The 22,655-nt window shown below is 40.3% G+C and overlaps 1 long non-coding RNA gene across 1 annotated transcript; it reads right to left on the bottom strand.

The window, feature by feature from the left end:
- Window positions 1-4,138: 4,138 nt before the first annotated feature.
- LOC141920245 (uncharacterized) lies at window positions 4,139-16,095 on the bottom strand. The gene is made up of 2 exons (XR_012622273.1): window positions 15,889-16,095; window positions 4,139-4,396 (listed from the first exon to the last, which is right to left on the bottom strand). It is a non-coding gene; the product is annotated as an uncharacterized LOC141920245 (long non-coding RNA).
- Between the last annotated feature and the right edge of the window lie 6,560 nt (window positions 16,096-22,655).

The raw sequence follows: 22,655 nt of genomic DNA, 5'->3' as shown, positions 1-22,655 counted from the left end.
TCATTCATCTCATGCCCCCAGTAGCAACCAGCCCTATCTCTTCCCACTAAAATGCATTACCAGTGAAACAATTAACAGGGCTGGCACCTGGCCTTCATTAGAGGCATCGGAGTTGCCATGTTGTTGAGCTAAAAGAGAGGTAGGGTCTGGGCTACACTGTATTACTGAAGAAACAGCATCAGTTCGAGCTTGCAAGTATGTCATAATAACCATAAGTCAGAAAAATCAAGCTTAAGCTTGCTGTCAGTGAACAATGACAGGGCTGGCAACAGCATGCACTGTGTGAGCGTAGACAATGTTCCACAGAATTTTGCAAGCAATAAGCAGTACACATGTCAACAACTGTCTGTAGATCCTTCCAGATTAAAACAAGGAAATAAATTTATGGAAATGGTGCAGTGGTTTGAAAGGACAGGCTTTAACAAAACAGTGCTTATGCATTCCAGAACCTGAATAATTAATTTAAATCATCTCCCAAAACATATGAAGAAAAGCTCTGCCCATCAGCAAAATCTGGCAGGTTTAGATTTCTGTGAAGCAAATTTGTCTAACTAGATACTCAGAATTAAAAGCTATGATGATGCAATGCAAGTCCCAAGATGTCAATAAAGTTTGGGTTAGGCAGTGGGAGAAAGGAAGATGTAAACTTTAAAATTGACTTCTATTCATGAAGCATTACCTTTGTGAAGTAGATATGCAATGACTGACTATCCAAATATTTCTTAGTTTGGACAAGGGAATAGAATACTGGTCACGAACAAGTAATTTATTTTAAGAATACAGTTAAAAGTATTAAAGTAAAATATTAAATTATATTTTTCCAGTATTATTGTAATGGTAGGAAAAGGACAAAGAACGAATCTTAAGAAATATATTTTTCCTTTGCCAGCATTATCAGTGACAAATGTTGACACTACTTAATTTAAAAAAAAATACTAGTGTTTACTTCTAAGTCCAAAACAAAACACTCTCTGAAGTTTTGGAGAAGGGAAAACTAAAAGGGAAGGGGAAAATAAAATTCAACCAAAACAAAATAATATCCTCAAAGCCGAATTAATCTGTAACTCTATCTGTCAAGTGTCCAAGTAACCATTAGAAACTGATGCAGTAATAGAGAAGTGTGAAGCTATTAGCAACAGAGATGCTCAGGAGAATCTGAGACAGCACATGGAGAGAAAGGGGAAGGGAAAATAGCACAGAAATGAAATTAATAAACTTCTTACTGTTTTAGGAGAAAATAAAAACTACTGCCAATTTATCCATTGAATATTTTGCTATGGCAACGGTATAGTCACAACATGGAAAGAGCAAGATATATAACAATCTAATCAAGGTACACCATAGTAAATCTGTAACATGGATAGCAGTCTAGTAAAGCCAACTACTCAAATAGGGTAATGGCCAAATTAAGCCAGTGGCATCTGAATTAAACCTGTTATCCATATACGTTGTGCTAGGGAAATCAATTCGATGATCACAGAGGATGTCACAAACATGCAAACACACAAGATTCCCAGTGCACAAGAAGGACAATAGTCACTAAATAAGCATCAATATGATGTGTGGTCTTAAGCCTTCTTTGCTCTACTTTCTTCTCATTCTGAATACAGTCAGACTAGCAAGTTTCTTCATGTGCATTTTCTATGGCACTTATCACTAGAGTGCAAGAAGTTCACAAACATCTGCTTTTCTCAAAACACTTAGAAGATAATTGGGCAGTTTCAACTGATTTCCAAATGGTGAATAAAAACATGTGGATCTTAAGGTGAAATACAGCCACTGATCCCAATTATGCAATAGGAACCTAATGCTTAGTCTTTCAGAGGATGTAGCACTATAACCTTACCCCTTCAGGCACTGATTGCAGGGCTGAATAGTTTCTCCATATCATACCCCAGGGCCTTGAGATGATACCTAGAAAACTAAGAAGATGTGCATGAGTGTGTCTGAGAAGTCTGGATAAAAGATTTGCTGAGCACTATGTGGTATCTTTGAGACAGTACTAGGGACAGAATCAGATTCAAAGTTGCTTGAAACACATCAGAGGGAGTAGTTTCCCAAAGACAAGCTATGATAGCAGAATGTGAAGGCTTTACAACAATACCTTGTTTGAGTTTAATGTTTTTGATAGAAGCCAGGCAGAAAGGCAGTCTGTATGCCTGCCTGACAAACCAAACAGGCAGCCTTGTTTCCCGCAGTGCCACAGGCAAGAAAGCAAGCTGTCCTGCTGGCTGTGAGCCCAGCTTGTCACTATCCGGTGGCCTGACTCATCATCTTGCTGACGTACCACTGGAGAATAGTTGCTCATCCTTCTGCAATACAGACATATCAGCCTGTTCTTGTTCAGCTGCAGAACAGAAATGTTAGTGCTGCAGAACCAAGCTGTAAGGAATTTCGCTATTTTGATCTGGTCATCAGTGTGTAATACCAACAGTCTTCCTCAGATGCTCTTCTTATTTCTTCTTGTTACCCCGCTAGCCATCTCTGTTTTCCCCATATCAATTTTCTACATACCACAGTTTCTTATTTATACTAATTGACTTACTCATTCTCCTTAAATTACAGTGCAATTCAGTTGCCTACACATAGGTGCCTTCTTCCATTTTAGACCTGGTAGGGTATTCCACTCAGCCACAAGTTACCACTCCAGAAGGTTTCAGGTCTTCGATTAATTTTGTCATATTCACCCGTCCCATGCTGATGCCTTATAAATGACAGTAGGCACCTATGTTTAAACAACTGAATTTCGCCCTTACCATCTTCACTACTGAATCAGTCTGGGTTTTAAGCACGAGTCGTCTCCGTCTTCGACTACTGTGTTAAGGTTATTTTGGCCAATATGATTCTTCCTCAAGACTTTTAATTTCCGTTCACATTTTTCTATCTAAATGTCCCACACACGCATACATGCACACACAATATTTCTGTTAACTTGCGTAGTTCAGTTCTTTTGATGTTTGGATGTCCACTTATTTGCTTTACACAAAACTATGTTAAAATCATTTATTCATAGCAAATAGTTTGTATTGATTACATGCTAAGGTAAGATTCAAACAGGTTACTTTCTATTAAATTAAATATTTGATGCCATAGAAAAGTATCAGAAAAGGCTGTACTAAAACTTAAAATTGACACACCTACTACCTGTTCAGTTGCCCCTAACAATTTCATCTCTGTACTTCATGCACAGATACTGAGGGACTGATGTTTCTGTAGGATGATTTGGATGAGCTTGCAGCAGGACTTCAGCAGCAGCTCCCTGTGCTATTAGTTAAAACACCGATTCACGTGTATTTACAATATTGCTGTCCTGAGCTGCCTAGCCCTCTCTTCTCCATTCCTAAGCAGCTAAGAGCTTACTTCACTGTTCTAGTCTCACTGGGTAATAGACATTAAACTTCCTGCTTCTATCATTACAGTTTCAAGTCTTACATTTTTTAACCCACATTTCTAATATTGATAATACAGCTTCTGAAGAGCAAAGCCTTTCTTTACGTTCTCTATCAACCAATATGTTGCGGAAAATCTTGCACTTTATTTGCCTTCTTCCTATCCTGATCTCTTGCTTTTCTAGCTTAATACTAGCCCACACAACCCAGAATAATCTCCAAGCAATGGTGAATTACAGTAACAGAAAAATTAAATTGAACTAGTTTCATGGCAAGGGTGAATCAGCAAACAGAAAACAAACTTCTGTAAGTATTGTGCAGACTGTGACTGATGGCCTAGGGAAATAAAGACTTCCCATCCCTGACATTTAAAAAATAGATTAGATTCATCTCTGTCATGATGTTTGCTCAACAAAGGCAACCTAGTCTAAGGGTAGGAAGTGGATTAGCTGACCTCCTGACATCCATGTTTTCTGTGAATGCCAGTGTCCAGGGACTCATTTGACTAGGCAAGATTACCAGGGTGTTGTCATGACTTCCACACAATAAAGGGGAAAATTATTTTTTAAAATCTCTTCTCAGAGCCTGGAGGTGAATGGCAGATCTCCACTTTGGTTCATGTAGGTCTGATTCCAGTGATACTGTGCTCTTGCTGTACAGATGAGGATCTTAGGCATAAGATTTTTGTCTTGATTTTCTAAAGCAACATTTAGGACATACAACACTTAAAAACTCAGAATTCAAGTGGCTTTGGTGAGAAAGCTCTGTATTCAAAAGTGGCTAAGAAGACGTAACAAATGACTAACAAACAATATTCTTCCACTTGAGTTAGTAAAGCTTGTTCTTCTTTCAAAGCTTTTCTTGATTACAGCATTCTCTTGCATTTTCCACATTTATTTACATGAACATGGTTTCCATTGCATGATCTCTTTCATTTGATGTCAGCCTAAACAGGCAGGAGGGAGAGGAGAGACATCAAAAGCAGAAGCATGTAAGTTCTCCCTTGCCTAAGGAGTAAAGAAGGAAGGAAAAAGCAGATGTTGAGCACTCGTGCATTCATAAGCCACACAGCAAATCAATCAGCCATTATGGCCCAGACATTTCTGGTTGTTCTTGAAGTAACTCTGCTTCCATGCTAAAATCAGAAAAATAGACATAGATAGTCAAACAGACCTGCCTTTCTTCCCAGAAGAATTTCTTTCCCTCTAGTAGTAACACAAATAATCAACAAGGTCGGGAAGAAAAGGCACATAAGTCACTTTTCAGAATGAAATGTCACCATCAAGATCATCTGGATCCTGATCGTATTTCATTTGGCATTGCCAAACTTCAGCTTAAGAAAGTTATTTTTGGCAATAGCAAGGGGACAGAAGACAACACAGACAAATTCTTAAGTTGCTACATAGATCTGAGTTTTTCATTCTGTGACATAAAGCCACAGAAAAGCTTGCTTAAATTAAGTGGCACAGTGTGGCTTTTGCCCTGCTGGGGGTTACCAACTATGATGGGACGTTGGACATAATTAAAAGAATTTCTCTTGTTTTAAGACAGTACTTCTGACCTCAAAGTAGAAACTGCCAGCAGAAATCTTCAGTCTATACACTTTCTTCAAATAACAATTAACCTAAAAAAATATATGTTTTTTCAGTTTTTCTGAGATGCCTTGATAGTATTTGCTGCCATCAATGGACTAAGCAAAAGCCTAATGTCATCCAGCATCCTGGATGAAGACAGAAAAAGCCTAGAATACTGCAAGGTTCAATGATATTTAGAAGTCACAAAATTAAGCACTCACATAATTTTTAATAGCAAATGAAACACACTCACACTGCACACTGAGAACTGGATTTCTAGCTTTAACAGGAACCTTACAATGCAAAGTCAAATACAACTCTGTGTGTATACACTGTTAGCTTTAGATAACAGAAGGCATGAAAGGTGACCAGGTATTCTAGCAAGGTGCTAAGGGCAGGAAAATAAAAAAAAATAATAAAATAAATGTACAATTATTCTTCATTTTTCTTCTGAGAGAGGATGGTTTACTTGGTTTTCAATACTTTAATAGAAAGCTGGTGACAAATGGAAAGAGGAAAAAGGCAGTTCAGTCCTAACAGAAATAAGCTAAGGCCAGCAGAGCCATTTTCAAAATATGTTGCATCTGACCTGGATATGAGGCACTCACCATCAAGTATAGACAGTCAAATCAGAACACAAACAGTGTCAAATAACTGCATAGTTACTCTCAGCCTTGGCCAACACAGTCAACACTGTTATCACTTGGCCTTCCTTAGCTCTTGGCTGCTTCACCAGGGTCTAGTACGTGTAGGTCCATGGCCTAACTTTTTGGCTGGATCACACAGAATTTCCACCTTTTCTGGGGCATCCACAGTTTGAGAAGAAACAGAAGTTTCTCTGACACTTCTGGGCACAGCTCTCAGCAGGGCACCAATTACCTGCCAACACAGAGCTCCCAAAAGGCAATTTTTTTTGTCCACATATCCTTGGTCTCCATATCCTACTCACCTAACCACACACCACTGGGCAAGACTCTTTTCCTTATTTCTTTCTTGGCAGTCTGACACCTGTCTGGGGTATTGCCAGCAAGGGTGGACTATATACCAAGTTTTTTCTGAATCACATGCATTTTGTGAGTCAAAATTTTATAAGATTTTAATGTAAGTATTGTCCTATATTTGTGTTAAATTCTTTATTTGGTTTACTTTAAAATGGTAAATTTAAGTCCAAATATTACAGATTGTTTAGTCTGGAGAAAATGAGGCTGAGGGGAGACCTTATCGCTCTCTACAACTACCTGAAAGGAGGTTGTAGCAAGGTGGGTGTTGGACTCTCTTCCCAAATAACAAGCGGTAGGACAAGAGGAAATGGCCTCAAGTTGTGCCAGGGGAAGTTTAGACTGCATATCAGGAAAAATGTCTTCACTGAAAGGGTTGTCAAGCATTAGAACAGGCTGCCCAGGGGAGTGGTTGAGTCACCATCCCTGGAGGGATTTAAAAGATGTATAGATGTGCCTCTTTAACCAAGTAATAAGCGATAGGACAAGAGGGAATGGCCTCAAATTGCGTGAGGGAAGGTTTAGACTGGATATTAGGAAGCATTTCTTTACAGAACGGGTTGTTAGGCGTTGGAATGGGCTGCCCAGGGAGGTGATGGAGTCCCCATCCCTGGAGGTGTTTAAGAGTCGGGTCGACATAGCGCTGAGGGATATGGTGTAGTTGGGAACTGTCAATGTTAGGTTAATGGTTGGACTGGATGATCTTCAAGGTCTTTTCCAACCTAGATGATTCTGTAATTCTGTGGCACTTAGGGACATGGTTTAGTGGTGGACTTGGCAGTGTTAGGTTTACAGTTGGACTCGATCTTAAGGGTCTTTTCCAACCTAAATGATTCTATGATTCTATGATTCAATTGCCTATAAATGTTGACTCACAGGCACCAAGGGTATTTGCATACCCAGCATTTTTCTGTGGATAGATTCTTACAACATCTTAATCGCTGTTACATCTGAGTATCTTATAGCAGCACATTAAGTACCATGACTAACACACCTCAAGTGTTTATTCTTGCTTTCAATCTGTTTTGATTTAGTGCAGCTTCAGGCTAATATACCCACAGCTGTGTTTAGGTTAGAGAAAAAATGTTGAAGCAATATGTATTGCTGTTAGAGCAGAAAGCAATGAGGTCTTCCTTAGTGCTCCCATGCCGTGACTATTTGTTTCTCAGCCTCAGACAAACCAAGGTGGAAAGTTTTGTCTCCTACACAGGGAGGCTTGCTCTTACAGAGGGACGTTCTACTTCCACTGTGGTAGGAAGATGTTTACCTTGGTCGTTTAGGCATTTATTTAGATCTCTCAGAACAAGCAACAGTGCATTTGGAGGGCAAGAACTGAGATCTTGCATTTAACAATAGTTTATGGAAGACAAAGCAGAGAACAGGCCTCAGATATGTGTTTATAGTACTCTGTGTTACCCTGTGGATGTGCACTTTGTATTCCGCACTTCGTGGTATTTCCTATGGGCTGAGGGTTTCATGTTCAAGTGCACAGAGCGGGTGTAGTCCAGAGGGAACAGGCAGGTATGTAAATGTAAAAAAGAGAGAAGAATGCCATGGCTTCAGATGAATGGCACCAAACTAAGTCACAGTCTCCTATTCTATGGGAGATAAGAGAAAGATGTACTTGTGTTTGCTAATATGCAAAAGGCTAGTGTTGGTGAGAAATGTGGGAGCGCTCCCATGCCGTGACTTGAACTGGCCAGGTGCAAACTTATACATATGCACCTTTTGCTCTTGCTTTTAAGCTGCAGAGCTTTCCTGGGAATCCTGTGGCCATGTTTACATTCATTACATTTTAAACTTTTTTTTGTTAGTGTCCCTGTCCTTGCAAATGATTCTTACTTCTCTGATCAAATCTTCTGCCTTTTAACCTTTATACCCTGGGCTAGAAAGATATAAAAAGGCTGTGGATGTTTTCAGAGGAGGAGTGATAGTTCCAGACACAGCAAAAGGAGGAGAAGTAACCATGAAGTTAGAAATGTCAGCATAAGAACAACATCTGTGGCAGTAAGAACTGCTAGGTGAGCCACAGAGAATAAGAACAGAAGAAGGGCTGGGGGCAAGGCATGGTTGTGGATGTGGTGGCAGAGAGAGAAGCAAGGGAAATGAGGTGGAAGAATAGAAGGCTGAGCACGATAAAAATAAAAGAGAGGTGACGTTAACCATGAAAGTGAGAGAGAGAAAGAGGATGGTTGTGTCAGGTACTAAGATGACCAGCAGATGGTGAAGTGTGGAGTAGCTGCCGTGTATGCATCAGGTCCTGACAACAACTGAAATTCAAGACCAGACTGAGAAAGAGAAAACTCTTTTACAAACCCCCTCAGTTGTGACCAGGGACAGGCAGGAATAGGTGGGATAAATTTGTGTGTATATATACAGGCTCCTATCTCTGTGCATGGGATAGCTTTAGGCTGTATCAGTAATCATAGCTGTAGTTCTGTTTCTGTAACTAAATGCATTTCATACCCTTCAAAATACACAGTTTGCTGTTATACTATCATCCCTCCTGACACAGAAAGTCAGTGCCACCATGTGTGCCCCTTTCTTCTCCAGATCATATTCAAAGGAGATGACCAGCCATCAGAGGGTTGCACAAAAGTACCCCCCCTCTCTCTGGCAGTAACTAAAAGGAGACACAAAAGCTTCCCACCTCCTAAGTGCAGGCACCATGGTTATCCTTTCCCAACAGGAGTCTCTGATGGAATTAATCTTCCACAAACCTGTCATGCTGCTAACAATGTAGATGGGATCTTTTTGAATCCCCCCTCCAACTTGGCACCTGTGCTGATGGCTGTTCCTTCCTGCTATTCTTGACAGAGGAAAACAGAGAGTAAAACACCTTGGTGAACTCTAACAATAATTTTCCTACCAGGTAACGTTTATAACGGAGAGTTTTCAAGAGGATTGCATAAATCATTGTCTTCATACTTTGAAGTTGAGCTCCTTTGGGGATTGACTATCCTTTTCATTCTTTAATTGTCCAGTACTGGCATAGTGCTTCTACTTCAGGAACAGGATTCCCAGGAGCTGCATTATCACAGAAAAAGAACAAGAATAATCTTGCCAGCTTTTGTTCTACACATTAAATAATGACCCTTTGAATGACTCATTTAACCTGCCAAATTTTTTAAAATATTTTCCTTTAGTAATTTTGTAAGACTGATATTTCCTTATAGGAAGGTCATTCTTTGAAGGAAGAAGGCCCGCCCAGAACAAGACATGGCATTAGTAATTTCTGCATTGGAACATTTTTGAGTAGGTGAACTGGTAAGTGCTCTCCCCTTCCTCCTGCAGAGTTTCTGTTCAGCAGGAGTGACTCAGTACACCCAGCTGTTTTGTTGGACATATCTGCACATAAATTAGAGTGAGAGCACCCAGATAGGTAAATAGGAATAAACAGCACTTTTGGAAATTAAAACAAAACTAGCATCCTACTGAGCTCCCAGGAGGCTCCAAAGCTACAGCCTGCTCCCATTCTTTGTAGAACCCCTCAGGTAAGTCCAAATAGGAAATGCATCACTAAGCATCCCTGCAGCTCTTACATATTCAGAAAGATTTAAGCTGCTGGGAGTCCAGAACAGATGCAAAGTGCCACTTGTTGTCACTTCTGTGTGAACTAGATGACATTTCAGATAACATACTTTTCTCTAAAGGTGCGACAACATTACAAAAGAAATATGGAGATATAGTTCTCGTTGTCTTTGCCACAAGGGAAAAAATCATACATCAACACAGTGGTGATACTGTATGGCCTAATTCCATAAATGCCTAGCTAATATAAGCCTGCATTTCAGTTTCTGCTAATGGTGCCTTACAGTAGCCAGTAGAAAAGTTTAGAGTTTTACTTCAAGCTGAGAACTATTACAGGTCATGAAGGAAAATGCTTAGGCTAGGCACATCCTCATCTCCCTAATGGGACTTGATGATAAAAGCATCATTTGCAAAGTGTGTTTAGGGTGGACATAATACAGAGGACAGAAAGTAAATGTTCTTTAGCAGATTGCAACTTTAAAAGAACTACACCTAAATTTAGCAGCAGCTGAACAAGTAGAGAAGAAAGCAGAGACCTATGCTACATTCCTACAGCTGAAGAAGAAATCTGTAGTAGCAGGGCCTCCCAAGTTTGTGGCTTGACCAGTGAACTATCACGGCTACCAACACTCGCACAGGGAAATTTTAGATGCCATGGCAACCATTTTTTTTTTCTGATTGACTGCACTGGACAAATATTCGATTAAACCCTTTTTATTTATGTCTCTAATCTAAAAGGTTTCTTTAGTGAAACAGTTAATTTAAAGGTTTTGGAATATAATCATGCAGCAGCTAGCACAGTTCAGCCCTGGCTTGGATGAATGGCAGCACAATTAAATAATAATAAATGAGAGAAGATAGTCAAAGCAGTAAGGGAAGTAGAAAAAGTATGCTCTTTTGGTGGTTAAATGGATGGATGCACCTATGTGAATGATACTTTTTTAAAATTATTTGATGGTAATTTCACAGAAAAGCTTAATTTCGGGTTGAAAAAAGTTTTTTATTCAGCCTGTGAATCTGACCACTTTACATTTTTAATCTTAAAAGAAATTCCAGACTGAACAAGTAATTTCAAATAGAAGAATGAAAACATTTTATTTAACATAAAAAATATTCCTCTTCATTTTTGCTGTTATTCTCAGTTTGGATTTTTTTGACACAATTATGTGAATCCAGCACAAATTGTCTAGCCAGAATTACTTTTTTTCCATAAAAGACTACTGAATATTTTGCAACATATTTCAAGAAAACTATGATCTGAGGAAACTTCAGAAAATTCTTTTTTATTATTTTTTTAATTTTCTATTTGGCATATCTTAATCCCTGCATATCCCCTTCCCTGTCTTTCTTTTCATGCTGACTTAGCAATAGAGATAGTGCTCTTCTACCTATCCCCTCTAAAAAGTTACGTTTAGAATTTGTTAGACTCAAAACTTTAAATTTAGATGTTATTAGGCCTGAAGCAATCTCTCACTGCATTTCATTTCTCTGGGCCCATATTTAAATTTATCACTAGCTGGCTTTTTATTAACATCCCCTTTCCATGACTAGCAGGCATTGTTTCTTGGCTCCTCTAGGGCTACAGATTCATGTATTCTTTTTAAACTGGCTCCAACCCAGCATTTCTAAAACTTGTGGTACATGGGACACGTGCTTTTTTTCTGAATTAAAATTGAATGGCACATGGCAGACATCCCTGACTTACCCTGATGGGTCTGTAACACAGTGATCCTGCCCCCCAGCTCCAGGGTCCACTAGCTCATGCCAGGCTCATGCCTCTTCTCGCATGAAACCTTCTGTGAATTGTTGCCCTAAGTAGGACCACAAGCAAAACTTGATTGCATACTCTGACTAATATAGAAATGTATCTATGTAATCATAAAAATCTGCTTATAGTAAAAATGAACAACCATGGAGAAAACAGAAGGTAAAATGTTGAACAGGATGATGGCTTTTCAAACCAAGTGTGTAATATTTATTACTGGATTTAGGCAGTATCTGGTTTAAAGGTTTCTACTCTTCTGATCCTATAAAAGAGCATTTTTATCTTCTAGAATCAGTGCATTTATAGGCTGAGGATGCAAGTAACCGAAGACTTAACTGAAGCAATATATAATGTAATTCAACCCTCCTGATTTCGTTTATGTTTCTTATTTGTTGTGCTGGGATATAAATCTTTGATATTTTACAAAGGGTAACTCAGAATAGAATTTTTCTAATGAATGTGGTCGTGGTAAGATTTTTCTCAGTTTTTAATACTTGCTGTTTTTACTCTGGACTCTCAAACTTTCTATTTTTCTTTCCCTTAAGGGTTTCTCTTTTTAAAATTTGGCACAGTATGGGGATTTTTCATTCCTTTGTTCTCTTTGAAAGCCAGAGGTCTGCTTTGTTCATGTTCTTTCACATAAAACGCATTATCAGTAACATCTGCACAGGCACTGGAATAATTAACCTTTTCATTTTTACTATAAGCAGATTTTTATGATTACATAGATACATTTCTATATTAGTCAGAGGATGCAATCAAGATCGAAAGAATGCACTGCACATATTCTTACACAGACATAGACAGGGCCACTTCCCTAAACAGCTACACACAATTGTCTCTATCCACTTGGTCTCCTCTCCTGCCCAGAAACAGATCACAGATATGAAAGATCACAGCAGACAAAAAAAAAAAAATCTTAAATATTTAAATGTGAATGTATTTTTTTGAAAATTACAAAGAAATAAGAAACCACTTATCCCTGCTATGCCCACGTGTAGAACTTTATTACCAACTGCCCGATTTTAATGGGTACCACAACATGTGTGGAGACATGCTTTAAAAGAACAGTTTCTCCCTAGCTATACCATCTTGAACGTTAAATGCACACTTCATGCACAAGTGCTTTGACCATAGTATGAAAGATGAACAGCAGCAATAACATCTCCAACAACTATTTTAAAAAAGGAAGTACTACTCAATTAGGCAGTTTTCCCTATGAGAGAGCTGTGTATGCTGCAGAGCTCTCACAGTGATGGACCCCAAAGGTGGAGCATCATACCTGTACCACGGTCCCCACCTTTCCCACACAGTGCCTGTACCACACACTCCCCTTGTGCTCCATATACACCCGCTGACCATGTCACACAGCTGCCTCATGCCTTTACCCATCAAGGTCTAATAGCAAAACGGGAGGTAAAAATCAAGAACCAGCCCTCCAGGCTAACAGCTTTCCATCTTGTCCAAGGGTTTTCCTGGGGTATACCTGGCAGCCCTGCTGGGGTCACTGCCCTGAACCCTTTCCTGCAGGCCCAGCCTGCCCAAATGCTGGCGTGGAGCAGGACCTTTCTGCCTCCCCACTCTGTCCCATAGTGAGCCATGTGCTTCCCTCTATCTCTGGCTTGTGGCAGGATGCCTGGATGCCCCCCTCTTTTTGAGTGTTCCAGATTCAGAAGACCTCAGGCTACAGGAGGTCAGAGGGCGTATCCTATGTGACATCACCACATAGGTGAAGCCAGGAGAAGGGAGTACTTCAGGCAGTAAGGCCCATCTGCAACAAAACATGTTTGCAACCCAGCAAAAGCCAGTTACCTTTGCTGATATCCAGGATAGATCATTTTCATTCTGCTCGCAAAGGCCATGGGTAAATCTGGACCCTTACAACTGGCACCCAAAGAACGGTAATCCTGTGCTCCCTGTGGGCCTCTCAAGGTGGTGTAATGTGGGGACTGTCGCTCTCAGACCACCACAGAAAACTCAGAAATTTGGCATTGGTCAGTGGGCCTTGACTGCTAGGGCTCTGGAAGTCTCCCCAACATCAGATGAAACTTTCCTGGCTACACCTTTCACAGAAGACTCCTGAATTAAATGTGCATTTTGCCTATAGCTTTTAGCTCCAGATAGCTCAGCCCAGACAACTCAGCCAGCTAATGTGGTTAGAACAACACACAACTATCTAATGAGAAAGCCCCAAGGATAAAATGAGATATCTAAGCTCCCTGCAGCACCTCTGGGCCTGTTCCTGTTTTTCACCCTCAAAGCAGAAGGAGCTTGCAGTCTGTCGCAGGCACAGCCCCCTGCCAAAACCAGGCTCTGGTATTCTTCCAGGACAAACCCATGAAGATTTTTTCCTCAGACATGGCAGACCAAAGTTTGTTTTCTGTCAGGGATGGTGCCTTTCCACATCACCAGCTCTGGCAGGCTGCGTGCATTTCTAAGAGTCCTGGAAAGTATTTTTCCCTCCTCCAGAGCAAGCGGGCTAGACTGCGGGGGCGGCTGCATCTCTGCAGAGGAGTGGTGGGGTGTCCAGCCAACACTGAAAGCCTTGTTTGCTAATGCTGTTATGCTGGGGATGCCTTTGACAAAGCAACACCACTTCTGTACCAGTAATCTAAGCAGTTTACTAGGACATAATTTTAGGCTATCTAGGTGATGCAGAGTACACTGAATGGGGTTTCCTTCTCGTGTGTCCAGTCTAGCCTGAAACTAGGTAGGAGTAAGACAGCTAGTGAGTGGCACATTACCCCATCTTATGCCATCTTGTCTCTCTGAAGTGTGTTATCACTGCAGTTTTTGGAGGACAGGAGGGAAGAGCCAAGCTTTGAGGCCTCTGAGATGCAGGCTGGCTAGAAGTGGATGGGAAGAGAAAGCAAAGACTGTAAAGTATGGGGAATGTTTGACTTTTCTCTCGTCTGATTCCGTGTACCAGTTTTGGACAGTTCTGGTGCCTACTATGGTGCCTACAAGCCACTTGCTACTGGCTGAAGAAATAAGGGATGGGGGACCAGGTCCAGGCAAACACAAGTCCTGAGAATGTGATGTAGTTGTTGAGTTAAAAGTGACATCAGCCCAAGAGCAACAGCTAACACACACCAACCAGGTGGTGAGTAGCATGAGATCATCGCTCAGGTCTGCTTCATGAACTAGATAATTTTGTTTTCCATTTTATCTGCTATTGCTTGTGACATCAATATATTCATAATAAGCTTAACTCTTCCTATTGCATTTGATTGTACAGGACCTTGGCCTCGAAGGTGTTCCCAGGAGTGCTGTAATAGGACAGCAGTCCCTGGATTTGAGATTGGCAGGGGTATGTAGGTGCCTGGGCCCTACATTAATTTAGATGATGTAATGTTAAGTATCTGTATGACTAAGTCTGTGGGCTTTGCAAACATGAGCAATGATGGTCGATGACACTTGCACATTAAGGCAATCCACTTGATATCACTGCAAAACAATTGAAAAAAAAAATCAATTTGCTCTTGCAGGATTAGGATCTTAGCATTATCCTCGTGAATGACTACAGGACACTTTGTGAGATGTAATAAGCTTCCTAAGTACTATTATGTTATCCTCCACAGGCCCAGTCTGTGGCACATTTGTAGCACACCTGAATTGAGTCCATTAGAGATTTTTCAACAAAATCACCATAACAGAGTTTTAAAGAAGAACTGGGCATTGTTTTGTTTGCATTTTAAATAGAGAGTAGTGCTACTGCCTATCAATTTAAAACACTCCAGCCATTTGAAACTGCATGGAAAGCATGAGAGAGATATTTTAAAGTAGACATCATCTGCATGAACCCCAAGCATGAGTTTCCAAATACAGGTCAGGTCAAACATCTTAGCAAATGTGTTGGCATTGCTCCATCTGAACCCTGAGGTAATCAAAAGATTTAAGACTGTCTCTTGAGGAAGGTAAAAGCTGTGCTCCTATTCAAACTATTCAAGAAACAGAAGAACTGGTAGACCTGCTGTTCCTTTTTTTGCAGCAAAGAATGGGACTTCTGTTACTTTGAAACATTTAGAAATTAGATTAAAAGATTCCACAGATGATCCAGTCATTAGAGATGCAGGAATTTTTAATTTGTAAAACTGGCCCAGTGACAATGACTCCCTCAAGACCTTGGTAGAAAGAAGCGGTTCCAGCAGCATGGTCATGCTGCAGGCACCTTTTGGAAGCTGAAGGATATGGAGGCACTGAAGCATTGCCACAGGAGAAAGAGCCCAAATCTGCATCCAGAAAGTGAACCCTGCACAGATTGCTTCTGCACTGTATGGCAGGACGTATTGATTTCTTCACTCATGTGGAAATTATAAAGATGTGTCATTTTTGCTTTAGTATCACCCTGAAGAATCTCAAAAAGTTTTGTACACTGCAGAAGGAGTTTGTGTCCCACTAAGTGCTGATGTCAATTATGAGGGGAGAACAAACCAGATGGAAGCTTTTCTGCTTTACTGATTTTGAAGGGATAAAGATAACACAAGCCTAGACTCTACATCAGCCTGTGTTTAGATGGTTTCTCACACCAAAATTATTTCAGCTTTTTATCCTGTTACACTGGATAACATAAAATATACAAGAATTGAAAGATGAGATGATGTGTCATCCTATCTGACTATGTTCCTTACTTGCTAGGCCGCAGGGTCAGGTTTGATGTCTCTTCTGAAATCACGAATCTTGCGTTGGCAGACGTGTGGCTGCCTAGGGCAGAGGCTGAAGTGTGTCTCCATCTCACTTGCTCCAAATCCACTGGTCACGTAGTCTGCAGGATTTACCTAGGACCTGGAGGTTTGGATTTACACAAGTCAGAAAATGGGACTTCCACTTCTTTGCCAACTGCTTTGATTAATGTATTATTCTTCAGAACTGATTCTTTTCCCATTTATTCCTCTTCCCTATCTTTGCTAAGGAAGCTGTGAGCTAGTCATCTGCATCCCAATGTATGATGTATGTACTAAGCACAGAACTGATCCAGGACTCACTGGGGCACTTCCTGTAGCTCTTAACAGGATGCTTAAATCCAGGAGACAGGCAGCATTTTAGACCACCCTTCGGTACTCTCTATTAAGTCTCACATATGCCTTAATGCTACAGCCTTCTGGTGCTACAAATCCCATTTGTAGTGACGTCTCCTCAGTCAGTGCATAACAAACAACTGCATGGGCACTCCTGGCTGGGTGCTATCACACAGCCCACGTCCCTTATTGGATCCCTTCATTTTGGGTTCATATCAGCATAGCATTAATATTTATCTCCTTCTTTCCATACAGTTGATCCACATTTTCTTTCTTTGTCCTCTCTTACTTTGTACATCTCAAAACCTTTTGTTGTTTACTTTGAAGTTCTCTGTGAGCTTTGAGTCAGTTTGATTTTTGGCATTCCTAATGTTATCCCACTGCATTCTGAATTACAGATAAGTAGCTTGGCAGGCTAAAATGGTCTCTGGTAGTCACTTTTTCCTATTCATTCAGTAGGTTTGAAGCTGTTTTTTCCCTTTTGTATAGCTGCAGGTTACAGACTTCCTTTACATTCAAGTCCCTAAACTTAAGGCAGCTGATTTTACTGATAAGTCCTATGAATTCATCACCATTTCTGGTTTCAAAATCAGGGAGTTTAGTTGCAAAACTACCTTAATTTCTCCCTTTATCTTGAATTGGTTAAATTGATTAAATTGATTAAGTGATCACACCTCATTACCCCAGAGCCAGATCTTCCATAAAGCACATATTTCAAAACCAAGTTTAAAATTACATCAGTTCCTGATGTTTAAATTACTATTTGGAGAGGAACCTGTCATCTCTCACAGTCAGAAATAATATGCTCTACTGCTACAAAGGAAACAGGAAATGCATATCTAGAAATGTAATAGAAATGCATGTCTAGGAATGTATATCTAGAAAGTTTGTGAGCACAAAGAGGAGTAAAGCAGCTCAGGTAGCTAACATTTTGAGATTCCATCCCTTTATGTCTGCCAAGGTTTTACATTACAGAATAAGCATGTAGTATAGGACTGGTCAAGGAACAGGGAGAGCTGGCACAAGAGGATCAACAAAGAACAGAGATAGGGAGCAAAAGAAGCTAGTCAAGAACAGACAGAAACCACAGAGGAATTTGTTGCCAAAGCATCATGTCCTTTTTGGATTCCCAAAAGTTACATTCCACCACAGTGATTCCAAATTATCAGAGTTACTTACCTTTTAGATACAATTGCCAATGTTTGTGTTCCTCTGCAAAATTAGATTAGGTGGTCTTTACCAGTGTTACCCAAGCAGGTCATCTTTTAAGGCACTTTGACCTAGATGTTTTCTTGTCTAGCCTCATTTTCCTTCCTTATTTTTTGCAATCTTATCACATTAGTGATGAGGACTGCCTTCATATTTTCTTTTTCTAGAGCGGTATATATCCCCTCAAATGATTATTTCACTCTTAATTTCTATTTCATTGTTTGTATGTGTAGTCACATCCCTATATTAGTTTTATCAGAGGGAAATAATGACAAAGATGCAAATCCTATGCTTTCATTTAAAGAAGATAAAAGATATATTTTGTAAGCATGACTTTCAAAACACTTTCTGTCTACTTACGTTCAAGAAGCAGTGTTAGTATTCAACCATCTGAAGTGGGTAGAAAATATGAAAGAAAAATAAAACAGGTGAGTAATGTCAGCTTTGTGTAAGGTGTTAACACCAAGGGCAGTTCCACTGATCTCAGTGGATCTATGGCCAAATGAGGCTCTGCTCTTGGAGCTGGACTTTGGATGGAGATCTGTGAAGTATGTGTGTAATGCAGCTGAGAGTGGTGCGTAGACAAAGAATTCTACACTTTAAAATGTGTTTTGTCTCTTTTGTCTGAATGAGATTTTGTAAGTTTCCAGAGCTGAGGAGGTGGCAATTCAGTAGTTACTCTTCTCTCACGATTGCCCTTCTCCGTAAACATACGACTCCTGCTTTCATCAAATCCCAAATAGATCAGTGATTTAAGAAGATTATAAATCATTAACCAGGCATCAGACAATGGGTATATACCTGTTTATACTTTGTAAGAATTAGCATGATGAATTGTATTGCATTGGAACAATAATGAATACCAGGAAAGAATGGTAAATCAAACAATATTATTTTGCAAAGAGCATGCTTTTCACCACTACTGAAATGTGCATGCTTTTGATAGGAAATGAGATCATACTGACATCTGATTACAGCTGTCTAAACCGATGTCCTCTACTTTCTGAGTCCACTGCAAATCCATTGAAAGGCACAGGGAGAAACAGTGGAACATTTGGAATGCATGTGTAACATGATAGAGGCTTTGACATGGCATCACTCAGAGAGCTGTAAAATACCTGCTGCAGAAGGTGTTTCCACTTAGTCCCTTCCAAATCTCTCACAACCATTTGCTTTTTGGAATTTGACCAATTCTGAAAAGTAAATGATAGCTTATAAGTTTGGCAGTGCCAAGGAGAAACAGAACTTTCAGAAAGATTGTGGTTGCCAGCCCAAATGAAAAACTGTTTTTTGTTCTATGCTCACTAAAGTCATGTCAGCAGTCTTATTTTGCCTCACATCTGTACACAGTCTCTTTTAGACACTCTTTTAGAGTCCTTCCTCAAAAATGAAAAAGCTTCCAGACTGAATTATCTCTTGGCTGTGAGTAAAGAACTCAATTAAAGAAAGACAAAAAGACAATTAATGCATGCAAGATGAAAGGTGATTGAGACAAGGAGATGATGCTGACTTGGACAATATGAGTGTTTTCAAAGCTACTGCCCATGATGCTGCTCCATCAGACTCAAATTGTGGTGCCAATCAGTTCAGTCACCCAGGGTGAGGATCAAGGTTTGGTTCAGGATGTCCAGGAAAAATCATTGCAGGCTTTTGGAACAGAAAAGAGAAGCTGTTATTCCCACTATGTGGGAAGCATGGACTTCAGCCCTAGATGTTGTCCCACTGAGCGTACCAATGCACATCCATAGTCAGGCATGGATCAACACTAGCCAGCGACTGTGACTGATTGCAGAGACCTCCCCGCCCCTACGCTATCTTCCCCTCTCCTTCCCTGACCATCTTTTCCCTCCCCTCTCTGCTCTGTTTCTTGCCCTGCCGTCAACTTGTGTTTCAGGAGGGAGGAGAGGGAAAGGAAAAGGAGAATTCCCTCAGACCAGGGCCAAGGACCAGATGGGAGAAGGCACAGCTCTTCTCACTTGCACTCTGCTCCTGGACCCCTGAGAAGCCAGCTCTGCACAGGAATACAAAGTGTTCATTCCGGCCAAAGCTCAGCCTCTGAACAACATAACTATCAGTTCTCAAACATTCCAGTAAAAATGTCCCAGTGATATAGTTCCCCATTCCCACCCTCATCCTTCCATTCCCAAGCCAAATGAAATAATAACAATAAACTACAAACATTAGCACAATGTATCATCATGTATAAATATTGTCATCCTGCTAATGAAATTCCTTTAGTCTCTGAGCCTGCAGACACTGCTATAAGAAATGGCAAAGTTTTTCCTTAGATATCACCACTTCTGTCATGAGATTGCAGGAGCAGTTGAATTAATTCTTGTCCTGATTTATTCTGAAGTTTGGCTTTTCAGTCTGCCTGAGAACTTCTCAGGCAAATATGCAAACATTGCTGGGACATGATCAAGTACAGATACAGAGGTATAAAAAAACCACTGCTAACAAGATAACATTTATTTTGCTCTGGTTGCCAAAATAGATAGCACCACAAAATTGAAGTAGATCAGTCATGTATTTCCCATCATAAACTGTAACACCATGACCATGATTTGCTTTCCAAGCACCATGCAACACATTTGGCTACTTATATGGAATTAAGCAAAGCACAGAATGGGAAAGTATGGTCAGTAAATCTAAAAAGGTACCTCTGGCATGATCCCAGGGTTTAAAATATTTAGGAGGAATATGTTTTACTGTTGAAAGGTCATTGAACTACTTGTTTCCCAGCTGGACTGCTTTTACTCTGCTAAAGCAGCTGTTTATGTGTAAGAGCTATTCATCTAACATGGCCTTGCTTCTTAATTTCCAAGGACTATTACTTTTATCAAGACTTTTTTTTCTTTGTATTTTAAACAATTTTATTACTATCTTTCATTTAGGACAGTAAATGAGTAAGCCTTTCTTTGACATAGGTGGCATCAGATATTATTTTCTTTTAACAGAGTCATTTGTAAAATAGCACATGAAGATTACTCAATTTCCAGTTCTGGAAAGTAATGCTTTTAGAAAGTGCTCAACAACCATAACTGAATATGAGTTTCCAATGCAGTACTGTGGAAAATAAAATTAATCAGATTATTTTGGATAAAAAAATAGAGTTGGCACTGGAACAGGCAATACCAGACTATAACTTTCCATTTTGGTGCCCATAATTTGACAAGAACACTGAAAAATTGGAAAAGATGCAGAAAAAAGCCCCAGAAAGTATCTGGAATCTCAGGAAAATACTTAACTGAAGAGACTGAAAGAGCTTAATATGTTTAGTTTATGAAAGCCATAATTGAGGGTCAATTATACACTGACTCCAGTATAATATTATGTCATAGAACACCCTAGGTTGGAAGGCAACTCAGAAAATAATCTCGTCCAACCTGGTCCATTTCCAGAATAGCCAATATTAAAAGTCTGTTTAATAAAGCAAAAGAAGAGACACTGAATGATGAAGATGCATTTAAGATATTGAACAAACTGCTCATCCATTAAATCAGAATGCCTTCTGCAAAGATAGGCTTTAGTCAGACTAGCCTCAGTGAAAAGGGGAAATTGTTGAAATCTAATCCATGTTGTGACATACAGAAAGATGAAAAGATTTTAAGGGTTCCTTCTTGCCTTAAGGTGCTGCAATATCAAGAACCAGTAGTTTGTACAAGAGGCAGCTAGAGAGTGATGAGCAAGCTGCAGCATTGCATTTCCCCTCCTGTTCAATGCTTGCCCTGCTGTGAACAGAGAGCTGAGAAGAGCCCAAATCCCACTGAACCAAACTTCCTAACTACTCTCAGTACTGCCTGCATTCATCTGCTGGTTGTTACAAGACAGGTGAAACTGGGCTCAGCCCATGGAGGGCTGTGATCATGCTTTACTGGCTCCTGACAGTTTTGGAAGACATTAATGTGGTTAGCAGTTTTCAGTCAGATGTGTGAGTCATGGGTGATGGACTGCTTGGGTATGTTTTTAATTAGCAGCAAGGCTGGATTTAAGAAAAGGGCTGTAGCTGCTGGGCCTAAATCCAGTTAGGTGGTAAACTAGCAAACAAAGAGCTGTGCCACACCTTTAGCTCCTCACATATGCTCTCCACCTGGTCCATTTGGAGGTGTGAGACAAATCTATGTAGTCATCTCACTGCTCCTGGCAAGCTTGGTGCCGTTGGCTCAGTGGGCTGAGACATTCAGGAAGGCTATCAGGACAATACTGGCTTTGTTCAGTTTACAAACTTGGGCTCTGGGCAGTGTCAGTTGCTCTCAATCATGGCTCGGTCTAATGCATTTCTACCTGAAAACTGAAGAGGTGGAGTATTTCTTGAACACTGAAATAAGCTTCCCTTTGAGGGGAAGACTGGAGACCAACCAGATCTGAAAGCTAATTCATATGTGTTATATGAAACACTAGCTTTGGGCTTTCTGGCAGGGTAAGCAGTACTGCTAAGGTTCATGAATGAAAAGGAGATATATAATCCCAAATTCCTTTCCTGTTCTAGAGGAAATGGTCTGAGGCAAACACAGCTGGAGCAAGAATGGAACACTTTGGGCTGCTCCCAGAAGAAATCCAAAGAATTTGCAAGAAGAACCTATCCAGATCCTGATATTAGACCTTGGTTAAAGTGATGAAGAGGTGTATCTGGCATATCATGGATTTGGTGTCAGTGGTGACAAGCAAATGTGTTAATGGCCCCATTGAAGATGATTTCTCAGTGACATAAAAGTAATAAACTCTACCAAATCCTGCTTTCAGGATCTTATGAGCAGGTCACAGGAATTGATGCCTGGATGTGTAGGCATAGTTCTGTGTTTTGTGCATCACGTTTAGGGGCAATCACCTAGCCTTTTTCAGTAGACAAGGTGGTGCTAAAGGGCCTATGTGAGCAAGAGAGGTTGGCATTGCTCAAAGGAACTTGCGTATCATCCTCAGTATCTCAGTTATTTAAGATGGGTACATATGAATGCTTATGAGCAGATATGTTTCTGCTGCCTTTAGGGAAAGAATGATTAGCAGCATAGCAAAAGTCATTAGAGCTGCACACTGGCAGATGCCCAACAAATGTAGTAGTTCAGAGGAGGTGTTGGTTCCCCACCACATCAGAATGGGAAGTGGGCTGAGTGGAGGCACCTTCTTGAAGGAGTTGGGGAGGTTAATTGGTGCAGGAAGGCAACAACACTTTT

The sequence above is a fragment of the Strix aluco genome, chromosome 2 (genome assembly GCF_031877795.1).
Source record: "Strix aluco isolate bStrAlu1 chromosome 2, bStrAlu1.hap1, whole genome shotgun sequence".
Classification (NCBI taxonomy): Eukaryota; Metazoa; Chordata; class Aves; order Strigiformes; family Strigidae; genus Strix; species Strix aluco.
Note: the sequence above shows the minus strand (reverse complement) of the source record. Positions and strands in the feature narration are given on the sequence as shown.